Here is a 12,206-nt window from a genome sequence, read left to right on the forward strand (position 1 = left end):
TGTGAATTTCATCTTGATACGTCCACGCGTTCTTGAGATAAAGGGTCTTGACAGACAGACAGACAGACGGACAACAAAGTGATCCTATAAGGGTTCCGTTTTTTCCTTTTGAGGTACGGAACCCTAAAAATTGCCAACTATTGGGTCAACTGTCGGCCGACTGTTTAGTCTGCAGTCTGCTCTCACTTGATAAAATGTTTTCCCAAAGGTCTAACCTCCCCACTCAGAGACTACTTAATGATTACTTAAGTCACTCCTTAGTGACGGAATATCATACAAATCCTTCACTAAGGAATGGCTTAAGTTACCATTAAATGACTCTGAGTGGGGAGGTACATGATAATTTTTGTTTAAAATTATACTTTTTTTTTAAGTTATGAAACTATACTTTCAATGCAGTTTTCCCATAAACTGACACCGTCATCTCACCTTTCTACAGTATTTCCCCGAGCCCTTCAAACCGGAACGCGAGTTCTTGGAGATAGTTAAACATACTTTTTTTAGTTATTTATTTGAAGTATTTCCTTTATACTTTCTCAAGAAATCACTACAAGAATTTATGAGACTTAATAATACACTTTTTTATTAATTCCCATATGTCTTTACACACTTAAATACTTTATTTTGACCCTTTAATTTTGCAGTTTTAACTAAGTATCTATTTATATCACGATTAAAAGTGTCGCGAACTATTACAAACATTAGATAATATTTGTAGCAATTGCTGACATTGCGAAAAAAATCTTGGACACGAAAATAATGAATACATAGGCCTTCTCTAGAATTTAGTCGCAAGGATAGCTACCGACGTATTGTCGTGACGAAAAGCTACAAAACGTGACCTTGCAAGGTCACCGACACCAAAAGCTTTACGTAATTTTAAACAATTTTAAACTTATAGTTCTACTCTTAACTTTGCTACTACTAAGCTGGCTTGTAGTAACTTCACGGTAGTTCATATATGCGTATGCCAGGCCTCTGTCACTCGACGTACTTGCGCGCGATAAATGCCTACCGCTCGCTGGGTTACCGGTAACCCCACGCGGCTCAGGGCTTTCAACAGTCACACGCGCCGCGCGCGTTCCAATATTATTATTTTTATTTCGTGACCTGTTTTGCTGTTGGTTTTTATTAGGTTTTTTAAGCTACCTAACAAACTGATGGATTATATTGAATTGTGTTGGTTTATATGCGACTATTGTAAGATTTAGAAACATTTTATATTTATGAACTTATCTAGTACCTAATTCTATTTTTTTTAATATATTAATACTTATCTACTTTATGATTTTAACAACAGAGATCATTAGGTACTTATTTTACTTTAGATACCTACTTAGTTATATGAACTGTATTGTGAGTTTTGTAGCTCAAAACACATCTCGAGTGTAAGTAGGTATAGTTCTGGTCCAACTTAATGCCGACTCGGAACATTACGCGTGTCGCTACGCAGAAACCAATTTTAGGTACCATGTATCAACACTCGACGGAGTTGTTGTACCATATGGGGCACTTGTGCTCGAAAAATAGTTGAAAACCGCCTTTGATTTTGACGAAAGCTTTACTTAAGTACTTACCCTATGCTTATGTATTAGGTAATATTTTGTAATATGTACTCATACTCCATTTTAGAAGGCAATACAATAGTTAACTAAAGAAAAATATTCTTGATATTAATTTTTATTTAAAAACTCAGTTTTAAAAAAGGCTATCTTAAAATAAGCGCAACTTTGTTTTCCTACTTAAATATTAATAAATTGTAAGAAGCAACCCTAAGCACGGCCACGGCACGGTTGCGGTCACTGAACTGTGCGCTATCGCATTGGAATAACACTCAAGCGCTCGAGCTTTTAAGGTTCATTTTATAACGCAGCTAGGAATTTGTAGGTAGTTGGGGAACTTGAAGGTGCTTATAACAGTAGGTATGGACTTTTTTGTATGGAGTGATTTATCTGTTACGTAGTAACTATTCTATAATCTGTGCGTATGCGCAAGGCATCAAATTGCTTACTTCAGAGAGGTAAAGTTATTTGACGAAATCTGTAAGTTATTGTTAAGTGGTTAAAACTTAGAGGTTTACATTGAAACATCTTGAAGTAGTTTCCCGGGATGCCTGAAAATCGCAAATGGGTGTACAGCATTTGAGTACAACATAATTGAATGATTGAATTTGAATATTTATTGCCTATGTTGCACCGTAGCAAGAGTACTTTAGTCTATTAATATCATCATGAACTTTGGACTGTTATAATGCTCAAAAAAAAACTTACTGAAGGTTGTAGGTACAACTAGACTTAAGTATTATGAGAGCTTACGTATTTTTTATACATATAATGTTTAAGTTTGTAGAGGTCAGGTAGACGCTCTATTATTATATGGAATTTCATCTGCATCCGGTCAAAAGTTGACCCTTACATGTGTGGACAAGGTTACATAAATGATGAGCTTATTTACTTTTTTTTTCTTATTGTCTTTCCATCAAATCTTGGTCATCATGTCTGTGGTTCTATATAAATAATTCAAAAACATTATGTTTGTAATGAAGAAGTATGAATGTGTATATAAAAAGAGGAAGGGTTAGGATATGGCTAGAAAAACTTACTTGTGAGATGCCGTCAGTTAGAGGAGTGTAAAATAAAATGGGGGTAAAGACAGCTCGCCTTATAAGTAAGCATATCTTGGACACCAGTGCCTAATTAAGGGTGAAGGAATAAATATCGTGGAAGCCTGGACTATAAAGTCAGAAATCACGCGTGGTGATTAACCTCAATCCTTCTCCGTATGAGAGGAGGTCTGTTGGACGATAAAAAGGCTAATGATAAATCAAGAAGAAGATGATTATGATAAATAAAGACCTTAACAAACAAACTAGTTACACTAGGTTAGTACATCGCGTTTCGCTAATAGTCAGCATCCCGTACTAATTAATGATGATTGATGTAATTATTTCACTGAAGACCACCACTTTTAATTGTTCTCAAGTAGGTGATTCATATGATTATTGTTAAACTACCGGCTGAGTGATAGAAATACTTGGTTCAGGGTTGAATTCAATTGTGTGAATATAAAATGATTTTAGAACTTTAAAATGTCAAAGCAACATGATCATCTGCCTAGCCTTTTCCCAACTAACTCTCAGTTAATCAGCTTCCCGTGTAATCGGATGCCTATTTGACCTCCTGAACCTAGTCACCTCGGCAACTAAAAGGCAAGAAAAAAATCATGCATCTGCACTTCTTCAGAATTAAGCAAAAGTATTGTAAAAAAGAAAAATTATACAAAGTGAAGAAATAAACGATTTAAACTCTTAAATTCTAAACCTCGGCAACTCCTTGATTGTCACCTCGTGGATGTCAGATATTCTTTCTGGCTTTGACTACCATATTAATTTAACGTGCCGTCCATAGCAAGGCGGTGGACAAGATGGTCACTCGTCTACGGACCGGTTCCGTCTATCAGCCCCACTTGGCTTGACACTATCAGTGTCGAGGGTATATGAACAATTAAAAAAGTATAACATACGGGCTACTGATAACATACATTTATTGTTATAGATATTTTATGCATATATCATATTGCAATGCGTAATGAGAATAAAAAAAGTCCCTTACTATGTAAATACTACAGAAATTACCCACTATTTAAGTGGGAATCGTATTTACGTATTCAATAAAGATTCCATGATCGAATTATTTTTACTGGACTATGTACTAAATAAATAATTGCACAAAATATTAAAAAAAAATAGTACTACCTCATTTGTCAAATAGGCGAATAAATTAGCTGAACAAAGATCCAGCTAAGTTCCCTAAATAACTTTGTTTATCTATTATTACAATATAATATTTTTATATTATTTATTTCCCGCGCGTTACTAGTTCTTGGAATCCCCATAAAGGTACCTTACATCTCTGCTGACCCCTTTTTCCTGTTACACCGACGCAAAACGGTACATTTGCGTATTTACAATATATTATGTATTAGAATATACATATTTTCCTTATATTGTAACACCATCAAGGTCTGGGAAAATCTTCGTTACAAATTAAGTGGCAATTCAAAAAATTATAGCAAAACGAAATGACTCATAAGTTCCGAATATTTTTCGTAGACGCTCATTTGGTTGGTATTTCCCAAAACTATGAGTGTTGTATGAAGTAACCATTTGTTGTGTTTCGTAAGGTAAGTTAACGTACTGAACATATCCTAGTCACAAAACTGTATATATGGATATTTTAAAAGAAAATGAGTTAAATAGTGAAGCTTTTCATAATAATTGATGAGTGTTATAGAAAATTAGGCTTCAAAAAGAAGTTAGCTTTTTCGTCATCCTTTCCTAACTATGTATGTTGGGGTCTAACCGGATGCAGCTGGGTACCAGGTACAAGTAGCGACTGCCTATCTGACCTCTTCAACCCAGTTACCCGGGCAACCCAATACCCTCGGTAAGACTGGTGGTTTTATCACCCCCATCATTGAGTATAATGAAGTAATTTGCAAATTGCATGTAATTATGCAATTGCATGCATTATATGTAAATAAGAGATTATTACAAATAGTATCTCTCTTTTTACATAAATACAACTGTTATTTATTTTAGACATTAGTAAAGATGATTCCATAGGCTTTTAGATGATGAAATTACATGAAAACTTTATTTGCATTGTAATCATGACGCATATTAGAAAAAGATGAGTACGTATGTGACCAGCATAATAACGGTCAAGCCATTTCTGAGGTTTCACCAACATTCTACCCACATAGGTACACGAACCATCTAGTTGACCCCAAAATGTAGGTATGTAGGTATATAAAAAAATTGAAGTCTAACAAAAATACTAGAATTACTAACAAATATATTAGAATTATTACCCATGTAACCGTTTATTTGCCAATTAAATTAAGTCTGTTACATCAATTATGAAAAGACGAATAATATAATTGATTAACCTATAAAAATATTTATCTTTACGTACCCATATACCTACGTAAATATTTTTTAAAAGTTCAGTTGCGAATGCGTCAAAAAACAAAAGTTAGTGTGTCATAGATTCTTGTCTATGTGATAGAAGGCGCCATTAATTTGTGACGTATGGCCATTAAGGTTGACTCATCAACTCTATGCCAGCACTAAATGCCGTCTGGAATGCTAATACAAACCCTTGGTATTTTGTAGTTTTGTTTGATCTAATATTAACGTTATCTTGGTTATTGTAGTTACAGTTAAATTATTCGAAACAATGGATGTGATTGTCAATAAACACATTTGTGTTTGCTTACATAATGTGTGTTCGTGTTTGTAAGGAAATAAATAATTTCAAAAGGTCATTTTCATATTCTTAAAAACATTTATTTTCTAAAATTAACTAGAATACTTGGATTGCCACAACCCCAGAGGGCAGTCTTACATTAATTAAAGCGACTAGTACTGTTGTCATAAATTAACTCAATATTTGGATAAAAAATTGCATCAACAAATTAATTTACAATACCTACAACATTTTGTCATTGCACCGATTCCACATAAAACAGTTAATTTTCTAATGCACTTCACATACACAAATTAAATGCGATTCTTTGAACACTTAAAACAGTGTTGAACTAAAAACTATAATACCCTGAATTGCCAGTGGGAGTTCACATTAGGAGATCATGTAAGGGCGAAGTTCCCACCCCTCACTTGTCGGACACATATTTCTCGTCGACGCACATGATGCCCATCCAGACGCGGCCTTGAGGACACTTGGGGGTGCGGAGACCGACCAGGGAGTCATCAGCTTCGTCCAGGAAGTCAGCAATCTCTTTAGCCTCTTCAGCAGACTCTGGCAAGATCCTGCGCTTCTTCCTGTTCTTCTCTAAGCAGTTGCAGTCTAGTAGTGGCGACAGTTCTCCAGGGAGGACGGCGTGTAGGTCCTGGTTCGTCTTGTCGTTAGGGTCGACTTCTTTAGATAGCTTGGTGAAGAACTCCCATAGGGCTGAGTTCTCGAGCTCACTGAGGGGTTCACAGTTGCAGTCGTTGTCTGCGCTCGCGACTGCGGCGACGGCGAGGAGGGCGAGGAGACAGAAGAGTTTGCCGGCCATGTTGACTTGACGATGCGAAGCTCGCTACTGGAATGGTTGAAATCCTATAGGCGCGCTCTTATATACGTACTACTGAGTCACGACGGCTCAGTTATCAAAGTAGTTTGTGCGTTCGGTAATATTGTTTATATTTAATTGGAATACGTCATTGACTGGTTTGTACAATTGTAAGTTTAATTTTAATGTACGACTTACTTAGAATTATTCGGTTTTTCATAGTTCAAGTGATTTGTTGTTGGGCTAGTCAAAAGTTGTTTTTGCGGTGCTGAATTGTGGTTACGCGCTGTAAATAACAAATATATTTTGAGAAACATTTTTGTTTTATCAGAAATCAGATTTTTGTTGTTATACTAATAAAAGAAGTCGAGAATCGCCGGAGTGTTCTCATATAGTACCTACGATAAAAAGAGAAAATATTTTGTATTGATATATTTTTTTACAAATTGCCGCCTCCTGCCGGCAAGACAAATTATATTAAATTATTTCTTATACAGACCCGTTCATCTAATGATATCAAAATATTTCTCCGAAATATGCCAGTAACTCTGAATTTGTTACATTATGGCGACTAGTACAAATCAATATTTTGTATAATTATGTATAGGTATTGCTAGTACATAATATGTCACATTATTTTATTTGTGTCTCGATTTTGCTCAGGTTATTTTTTTAGAATATTTTTTTTTGTTGCTAAGCTTATTTTTAGTAAGGATACTGTTTAAAAATAATCTGTTAATATTTCAGTTTTCGATCTGTAAAATACGGTTTGAAATGCTTATCTTTTCGTCGTGGTAGTCGTCTAGTTTCTTAACATTTCTTAATTCCCAATAAAACAATCAGAGCTTTTAAATCTGATTTGATTAAATTATAAAGCCTCAACTGTCTTTTAAATTATCTATATAAGTCTGATATACTTCCATTGCACCACATTTGTAAACCAAACTGTAATACGGCAGAACCAAGTTGTGTGAACTTTGACATTTGAATAATTTTTGGTGTACAACTCGTTCCTGTGTGTATTTTTTTCTAGGTTTATAGGTTCTTTACAAGTTTCATAAACGAAAATGCTGTGAAAAAGGTCTCGGTTATCAATTGACAAAAACATGTGTTGCCTGAAAGTTTCCAAAGTTAAACATACGTCTTAAAAATACAAATTTTACAGAAATATTCAAAATTGACCAGGTATTCGGGTTTCAGGAAATGACTAACGCCAAAGATTTCTGATCCCAAATAAGAAACAGGTCTTCCAAAATGCATTTCGAAAACCTTAATATCCGACCTAATTTAGTTTTGGCCAGTTTCGAGAACTGCATGCATTTTGATTGTCAGAGTACACGCATACTAAAAACTTATAGTCGGCCGCTAGTTAGTTTGGGCTCAGGAATCAGTATGAAGACGAATGGAAGTACATACGTAACAACGATCAGGTATTTGTCCGACCGACCACATCAGACCGACTTAAAACTTTGATTCAATTCAGGATTTTCCAAAAAAAAGTTTTTTTCCTACCAACCGGGTGAACAGTCGGCCGACTGTTTAGTTTGCAGTATGTGCCATTCTTTCCATAGTTTTTGGTTTTGGACCTTTTTTGAGATCATTTTGTGGTCAAGGGACTTTCAGGTTTGAGAATTCCATGCAAAATGGACCATTGTGTTTATTCTACTAACGCTTTAAATAGTTAGGAATAAAAGTAAAAAAACCTGTTTTTAATTTCCCTTTAACCCGATGGTAGGCTGATAGAGAATGCTTTGTGGTATTAAGTCCGCCAATGTATGGTACATAAATTATAAATAAATAAAATACGCGTTTCAATTGAAATCCTCCTTCTTTATGGGCAGTCTGTTATTAAAAATCTATGATGGCAATTATTTAAAACTAATCTAGACACGACAAGTTTTAATAGAAAATTAAATACTTGATTCATTGCGTTTAGTAGGTTTATAAGAAGGTGTGTGAAAACTTGCCAAGTAACATCATTAAAAAGTAACTATTTTTAACTGTGGTATGTGTATGGAACTTGGTACTTATTCAGATCTCACTTCTTTTATAGGCGAAGGATTTTACATTTTTGTTTTGGGTGGGATTTTATACTTACCACATTTGTATAACTAACAAACCCATCGCTCCTTGTAAATCACTGCATCTAGTTAGACTAGAAGCCGACCCCAACATAGATGGGACAAGGCTTGGCAGATAATAATGTTAATACCTAACATGGAATTTTCGTGATCTACTTACGTTGCATCTCCAGGTGCGGAAAGTAGGTACCGAGATTGAACACGTGTGATGAATATTTAAAACAGTTACTAATAGTAGTTGTCTACAGTGAGAGATTACGTTAAAGTCTATAAGATTAACTTTATTTATAGAAAACTGGTTTGTTTAACTAGATAACAAGTCAAGTTTGTCTGCCTATGGAATATGTAGAAGTTGAAATAAAAAAAAACATTTATTCAAACTTGGCTGCAAAATAACACTTTTGAAAAGTCAATTTACAAAAGACAGCCCCCAAAACGCCCACCCTTCACCACTTCCTATGTGTTCTTGCTGGGAAATTGTAGTGTGACACATGGTTATTTTGTCATTTACTCATCATCCTCCAGTCGGTTACACGTCGTGGCCGTGTCAGCTGAAGGACGTCCACTGCTGGTCTGCTGCCTCCCCCAAGGTTCGCTACTTTGCTCGATCTTCAGCCACCCGCATTCACTTCTTCTTTTCTTCATTCTTCTTTCTTCTTTTCTTCACCCGCATTCATTTCTTCTTTCATACTCCTCCATCTGATGTCATCTAGCATGTTAGATTCTTTCTAGTTAAGTATATCGTTTTTGCACAATGTTTTTATCCTTTCTTTGGGCATCCCCTTTCTTAATAACGGTGTGCTGTAAAAAAAATAATAAAAAAAATAAAGACATATTACAAATAATTATCTAAATTGTGTTACGTTGGGCAGGACAATACTAAAGCTTGTTTTGTTTGTATTAGTTTAAGTCAGAATTCAAGAGACAGCAAAAGACAGTCAGATCGTCAGACATTTTTGTTCTCGCGTAGTTTAAAATACGAGGGTTAGAGGTACCTACAGAACTACAAAACTATAATTTTGATAGCTACCAATTCGGTAGAATTTGACACGGCCAATGATGGGGCAATAAAAATTAAGTAAATAGAACTCGGTTATCACTTGAATGGTAAACCTATAAAAGTGCAATTCTAGTTTATTGTGTGAGGCTTGGCAAGCCAGGAAATTGGGCGACGGAGGGGGTTACTGACGTCATCACGGGGAGGAGGGGGGGGGTTTAGGCTACTATAGACTATAGATACAAGTTTTTTTTTGTATGATAGTTAGGTATCTTTTTTTTTAATCTATTTTTATTTGGTAAGGTTTTCGTGTATATTGGAAGAATGTAAAGGTATTGTTAAAAGATGTGTCGGTTTGTTTATTTAATTTTTTTTTTCTGGCATTGGGGAGCTTGGTTGATGTTACTGGACCATCTATGTTCAAAGGAAATGTAGTTCTTTCAGTTATTTGTTACTAAAGATAAAATACTATAATTATACTCCTGGTTTTTATTTTAAATAGTCAGACCTAGACTTATCTGTATTACCACGAGGCTTGACGTAAGTTTATAAAACAGGTTTCAAAAACAGGCGGAGCAGGGTATCAGCTGTAGTTTATTTATAGTAGCCTAGCTATGATGTGTGAGGTATAATGACGGGGTATTAATATTTACGATAGGTCCCGGTTATTACTGGGTCCTTACCCCCTGACTAGAGACAAAAACTGTAGTTTTGACCTTTAGGACTTTGGATGTTGTTTTTTTTTTTTGTTTAGGATAGGAAAAAGGATTGTAGTCTGTACCGAATGTTACTATAGTAAGTAGGACATGTATTTTTTGCGTTGCAATTTACGTCAATATTAAAAGTCGGAGAATATATTGTTCGCTTGAATGCAATTTTCTCAGGAACACCTCAAAGAAGAAGGTCCGATTTGGCAAATTATTTAAGTTTTAGATAAATAACCCATTTATCGAGGTAGGCTCTAAGACTACACTTTTTATCCACGTGCACGAAATAGGTCTTACGGGACGCGTGTAAAATTACTGTAGTAATCTGGTTTTATTTTATTTAAAGCTCAATCATACTACAATAAGTACTCCCCAGCACAAGTAGCTATTTTTCCAAAAGGACAATTTTATAGGTATTCACAGATTAGGCTGTAAGCACGTGAATACTTCAGATTAAAAAAGGGAAATACCGGAATGCATTGCATTTATCGAGGAAAAGTAAATGCATAAACATTATAATTAGTAACAACTATAATCTAATATAAGTGCAGTTTATTTAATTGAACCGGACAGTCATTCTTGTTAATAGGTCAGACAAGTAGATAACTTAAACACACACAAACAAACAAAATATTATTAGTTGTAATGTTTTACTTTCTAATATTTACTATTTAAATTTCGATATCTGGCTCTGTTATCTTAAGGAAAATCCAGACGCGATATGTTAGGTTTTCCAGTTATGAATTTTCTTTATTTTAAATTAATACTAGACTTTCCTATATTTCGTTTAGTCTGATTTTTTTGTTACTAACTGTCTAATCTTTCAATATATACTAATTGTAAATTGCATAGGAGACATAACTTAAAAAAAAAAAAAACACAAAATCACTTCTTCTTCCTAAATTATTTGTCTTAAATATTTTCCTTAAACCAAAAAGTCTATTTAATACAACAAATAGATAACCACGAATTCGTGACTTAATTTAGACTTCTACTAAACTTGTTAAAAATACTCCTTCATACTCAGTAATTGATTAATCAACGCACGTAATTGTTACGTTGTAAATGATTCAACTCTTGCATACGGGTCAAATGTGACGCGCGCCATTTGAGCGGCGCCTGCGCAGACGACGATAAGACTACAGAGATTTCCCCTACGAACGGGGAAGACTTGTATAGGGAAAATTCAATTGAAGTCGCGGTACTTCGCGACGAATGTGGTGGTAAAATGTACTACAGTTAGTATGTATTAATAATTATTTATATCCATATCTTTTACTAAAATTCGTTCATCTGTTTCGCTCCCTTATTAATAAATAATTCATTTTGTGTCTGTTCTAGTTAAATAATTGTGTCTCTCTGAAATTAGCCATTTGAATCATTGAAATTAATAATATTACGGATTTCTTACTAAATAGGTAGTTGGTTCATGCTATTTTATAGCCAATATTGGTAAAGGTAATACTGCGCCAGCAGTTCAAGAACTATGGGTAACATATTTCATATTATGTCGAGAAACGCCGTAAAATACGTTTTTGTTTATGCAAGTGAATCCACAGAAAATAGCAAGTTTTTTTCATAAAGCCATTAAGTAACAGTATTTGTAATATTTTATAAAATATAATATCGTAACTACATTAAAAAGACTAAAGTTTCCTTCCTTCCTTGACCAAAAATCCGGTCAAGTGCGGTCGTGTACGAAGGGTCCCGTACCATAATGGTCTACCAAAAGGTCTATAGTAACCCTGCAAAATATTTATTTTATTGTAGTTTTCACTAATTGTTGTAGTATAGGCAAGCATAATACACCATCTGTGAAAATTTTAACTGTCTAACTCTGCTTGGTGATAGACGGACGATCAGACGGACAGCGATAAGTCTCAGTATAGGCCCTTTTACCTGTAAGGAACCCTAAAAATATTACAATCATAATTTATTGACTTAATATTATGTAACAAAGAATTATAGGCACGTGCCTTATCGTGGTGGGGATTTCATAAAACTGTGTATGTTAATAACTATGGGTTTTCAGATTTCAGGTGATTTTTACCTATCCATTACTATAATTAGTCGATAACGAATCGTACATATAATTTTACTTTTCCCGTCATTTATTTTTCGTGTTTATTTTAAAAACATGTCTGTTTGTGTGAAATTAAGGAGAAAGAAAGCAGGAAAACTCTATAAAGGTGAAAATAGTTTAAGGACGATGTGCGTTTTGGTACCCTCTCCAACAGTGTATATTACCATTGCGTAGGTCTTGACAAGGCATTTTTTTTTTACTATGACGACTAGTCCCAAATCTTGGTCCATTTCGCGGGACAACGACGAATATAATCTAAG

Source organism: Helicoverpa zea, chromosome 25 (assembly GCF_022581195.2).
Source record: "Helicoverpa zea isolate HzStark_Cry1AcR chromosome 25, ilHelZeax1.1, whole genome shotgun sequence".
NCBI classification, from domain to species: Eukaryota; Metazoa; Arthropoda; class Insecta; order Lepidoptera; family Noctuidae; genus Helicoverpa; species Helicoverpa zea.